This window comes from Sinocyclocheilus anshuiensis, unplaced genomic scaffold, assembly GCF_001515605.1.
Source record: "Sinocyclocheilus anshuiensis isolate Anshui unplaced genomic scaffold, SAMN03320099.WGS_v1.1 scaffold497, whole genome shotgun sequence".
NCBI classification, from domain to species: domain Eukaryota; kingdom Metazoa; phylum Chordata; class Actinopteri; order Cypriniformes; family Cyprinidae; genus Sinocyclocheilus; species Sinocyclocheilus anshuiensis.
The window spans coordinates 2,835-7,603 of record NW_015540853.1 but is presented as its reverse complement, the minus strand read 5'-3'; the positions used below and the strand labels follow the sequence as shown (position 1 = coordinate 7,603).

At 45.0% G+C, this 4,769-nt stretch overlaps 1 non-coding gene across 1 annotated transcript; it reads left to right on the top strand.

Moving 5' to 3' along the window:
• Nucleotides 1-4,277: 4,277 nt before the first annotated feature.
• Nucleotides 4,278-4,348, top strand: trnag-gcc (transfer RNA glycine (anticodon GCC)). Its single transcript has one exon. It is a non-coding gene; the product is annotated as a tRNA-Gly (tRNA).
• Nucleotides 4,349-4,769: the final 421 nt, after the last annotated feature.

Here is a 4,769-nt window from a genome sequence, read left to right as displayed (position 1 = left end):
GTGGTAACACACAAAACAGTAAAACATTTGAGAGCGGAAAATACGGAAAATACAATTGATATAGTAAAGCACAGAAAGAAATCATACTTACATTGCACCTGTAGATGAGGGTGATGAGGGTGAGGCGGAAGCCGAGGAAGAATCCATATGCGGATGTTTATTGAAGCAGTCCAACAAAACCAAACTCAGGGTCAGTAAAAACAGGCAATGAGGTCAAAAACACAGTAAGGCAGTCCAACCAGGCAAACAGGCAAAAGGGGTAATCCAAAAGAGAAGTCACAACAAACAGATAAACAGGTCATACACGTGGTAAGAAGGCAGAGATACAAACGCTTGGTAAGGCAGGATAAACTGGCAATACTTCGCAAAGTAGTCATGTGGTGGCCAGGTTAATATGGCCACTAAACAGGAAGTGGTTGCAGAGAAAGCAGAGGGAGTGCTAACAGTCAATACTCGGGCGAGGGCTCCCTCTGCTGGCTTGGTGTTAGAGAACCACCCCTCTAGGAGCGACTCCTGGCGCTCTGCGGCCTGGCTCGATGAAATTCCTCTATGAGTGAGGGGTCCAGTATATCGGAAGCAGGTATCCATGATCTCTCCTCAGGTCCGTATCCCTCCCAGTCCACCAGGTATTGAAGCCGACCCCCTCTACACCTCGAGTCCAGCAGCATGTTCACCTTATAAGCTGGCGATCCGTCAATGTCCAGCGGAGGCGGTGGCTCATGGGACTCAGCGTTGGGGTCAGCATTCGGGTGGACCAGTTTGAGGAGCGAGACATGAAATGATGGAGAGATGCGGTAGTTAGCAGGAAGCTCAAGCTGATATGTAACCTCATTTATCTGTTTTAAGATTTTGAATGGGCCAACATACCTTGGGCTGAGCTTCCTGCTCACCAGATGTAGCTTGATGTCCCTCGTAGAAAGCCAGACCCTCTGTCCCGGTTGGTAGGGAGGATGTGGGCGCCGTCTTCGGTTTGCCTGGAGTTCTTGAACTCGTACAGCTCTTTGAAGATGAACATGAGTGCTATCCCACACCCTCTCGCAACGACGTATCCAGTCATCTACCACAGGAACGGAGGAAGGTTCGCCAGACCACGGGAACAATGGAGGTTGATATCCTAATACACATTGGAATGGGGTGAGTCCTGTAGAGGCATGGGTTAAAGAGTTTTGGGCATATTCCGCCCATGGCAAGAATTCTGCCCACCGATTCTGTTCCCGGCTGCAGTAGGTTCTCAGATATCTACCAATCTCCTGATTGAGTCTCTCGACTTGACCGTTTGACTGTGGGTGATAGCCTGACGTCAGACTCACATTGATGTCCAATTGTCGGCAGAAAGCTTTCCACACCTGAGAGGTGAATTGAGTCCCTCGATCCGAGACGATGTCTTCGGGTAAGCCATAAATTCGAAAACACCTGGTGAAATAGAGCTTGAGCCGTTTCTATGGCTGTTGGCAGACCTTTGAGGGGAATGAGGCGGCAAGACTTAGAGGCTACAGGTCGCAAATTTCATTTGAGGAGGCTGTGGAGTTTTTAGGCATTTAGCTTGGGAGAAAACATAATTTGGACAAAAAGCAATTTGCAATGGAAAGAACCAAAAGGCCTTGTGTTACCTTTCAAATTATTAACCAGAAAACACATTGTGATTATTTTAAAATATTTGAGGCAATCTAATCAACTTCTATAAAAGGTGATAAGTCCTCCGCCCAGCAAAAGTCTAGGTGGAAATCAGGGATCGGATACTTTTAGTGATCCTCGTCTGATGAGCCTGTTGAAGATTAGATAGTAATTAAAAAGCTGGGATTAGAGAGGTAAATCATGGCCAAGGACTGCAGAGAGGAGGAGAAATCAGGTGAGCCACATACATATCATAGTTTTTCAGCAATATTCAAAGAAATGGAAGACCATCACAGACACCTGACATCAGCTTGTGGAGACGTGCGGAACTATCAAACAGAAGGACTTGAAGATGCACCTGAAGGAACAGTGACATCTGCTGACTCAGTCCAGGAAGTACTGGATGAGATGGAGGATAGGTGCAACAGAGGAGGAAGAATCCATATGCGGATGTTTATTGAAGCAGTCCAACAAAACCAAACTCAGGGTCAGTAAAAACAGGCAATGAGGCCAAAAACAGAGTAAGGCAGTCCAACCAGGCAAACAGGCAAAAGGGGTAATCCAAAAGAGAAGTCACAACAAACAGATAAACAGGTCATACACGTGGTAAGAAGGCAGAGATACAAATACTTGGTAAGGCAGGATAAACTGGCAATACTTCGCTAAGTAGTCATGTGGTGGGATGTATGAGTAAAATCATAAGTTATGTTATTTGTTTATATCAGTTGATACAATGGCAATATTTCCTGCTAAAGAGCAAATGAGAAAAATACACAACTGACCCATGGGCTGAGTTATGGCACTTGATGTGGGCACAGGCCGACAGGTTGACTGCTGCTGCTTCCGCAGGTATTGCTGCAGTTTGTGCATCCGTGTCCCTGGGACACAGGTCGCCCCCAATACAAAGGATGCATATCCATCAGCCCTGCTTTTCCAAATCTCCTGCCATGTGCTCTTGGCACAAGCCCCGAAACCAACTACTGTGTAACTGGTCATCCTCTGATGAGGCTGCTGGTGCAGCTGGTGTTGTGGACACATAGCTAAGAAGAGACTCAATTTCTTCAAAGCTGTGAGCATAGTTGGCAAATGACACCAGGCTGTGTTTGCTGTGTCCCTCTGCCCTAAACTCTCCAGCAGCCTCTTCCTGCTGCTGGGTCTTCATCAGATATATGGTGTACCCCATGTCATTTTCAAGGAGCCACCGAAAGGACTTGCCCTTGTATTTTCCAAATTGGAGGATGTATTCGCCCAAAACCTCTCTCTTGTCTGAGGCATCCCCTCCTCTCTGACGGACAACAGTCAGAGCATGTTGTCTGACAAGGTCCTGCTTCATGGGCGCTGACTTGTCCTGCAGTGATGGGTTGCTTTTAATCAGGCTTGCCTCATCAGTTGGCTCCTGAAGGAGATACCCTAGAGGTCCCTTACGGAGAACAACCTTCACTTTTCCAGGGAAAACATGACTTCTTTGTGCATGTTGACCTATAGGACAGAAAAAGCAATATTTCTATCACACAAATATATTCATATATATACACAAACAGAAAATACAAAAATAATCATAACGCTACTATAGTAAAACTGTAGTAATCCTGCTGTTATGGGCAGATTGATTTTCATTCATAACTTCATTAAATTACTGCAATTACAATGGTCAATACAGTAACAACAATGGCAAATTTATGGTTGTGATTCTACTACTAAATACTATGGCTGAATTACGGTTACTATAGTAAAAGCATGGTTATAAAACATTCTCACAGGACAACAAATCACTTTAATTTTTAAACTGTGGAACATATCTACGTAAACTCATTACAAAAAATGGGTTAACCGGTTCATAATTTAGCTTGCAATTAACGGGTGACGTGTTAAAAATGGCAAACAACCTTTGGCAAAACTCCCTCAAGAGGGAGAATTTCGTGTTTAGTGCTTAGAAAATAAATCTGAATTCAGTACTAACTTACAGTGATAAAACTTAACCGATGTAACTATCCAAGAGTTAATAAAAACCTTATACAACCTAAAGAACGGAATGAGTATAGCTGCCAAGACAGCAACCGCGAGAAAACACAAATGCGAAAAAAAACATAATATGTTAAGAACATAAATACAGAAACGTAAATTACAACTATGTTCATTCATAATTTTGCATGCACGTCACCATATGTTTAATTCTAGTAAATAAAACGTGGCAAGGTAAGGAACAAAGCTAACGTTTTCACACAACTAGTGTGATTTCAGCATAAACAAAACGTTAACTGATGTCACATAATGTAACTTAACGTTACCTTTGATAGATGCGCTGATAATTCGTTGAATTAAACAACGAGGTAGATCGCCACCGTGTGTGTTTCACTCTCCGGGTCGAGAAAAAAATGGCGAATTCAAACTTCCCGGGGTGCACAAAACACGGAAGAGCGCCATGAGAGCGCTAGCGGGCGAAAGTATATCGCATCGGTAGTGGTTTAGCACTACCATTGAGAATGAATGGGAAACGGTTTAGGGCCGTTTAGCTAAAGAATCCCCGGCCGTCGCGCGGAAGACCCGGGTCCGATTCCCGGCCAATGCAAGAACAGCCTCCTTTTAAGTAAGGTGTGTGTGGTTCTTATTTGAGGGAGCTGCAGATGCATTTCCTACCTTGCGCATCTGTTTGAGCCAGTCAAGCATTGGTGGTTCAGTGGTAGAATTCTCACCTGCCATGCGGGAGCCCTGGTTCCGATTCCTGGCCAATGCAAGAACAGCCTCCTTTTAAGTAAGGTGTGTGTGGTTCTTAGTTGAGGGAGCTGCAGCTGCATTTCCTACCTTGCGCATCTCCTCAAGCTAGTCAAGCATTTGTGGTTCAGTGGTAGAATTCTCACCTGCCCGTGTCCGATTCCCGGCCAATGCAAAAACAGCCTCCTTTTAAGTAAGGTGTGTGTGGTTCTTATTTGAGGGAGCTGCAGCAGCATTTCCTACCTTGCGCATCTCCTCAAGCCAGTCAAGCATTGGTGGTTCAGTGTTAGAAGTCTCGTCTGCCATGCGGGAGACCCGGGTCTGATTCCCGGCCAATGCAAGAACAGTGTCCTTTTAAGTAAGGTGTGTGTGGTTCTTATTTGAGGGAGCTCCAGCTGCATTTCCTACCTTGCGAATCTCATTGAGGCAGTCAAGCATATTCA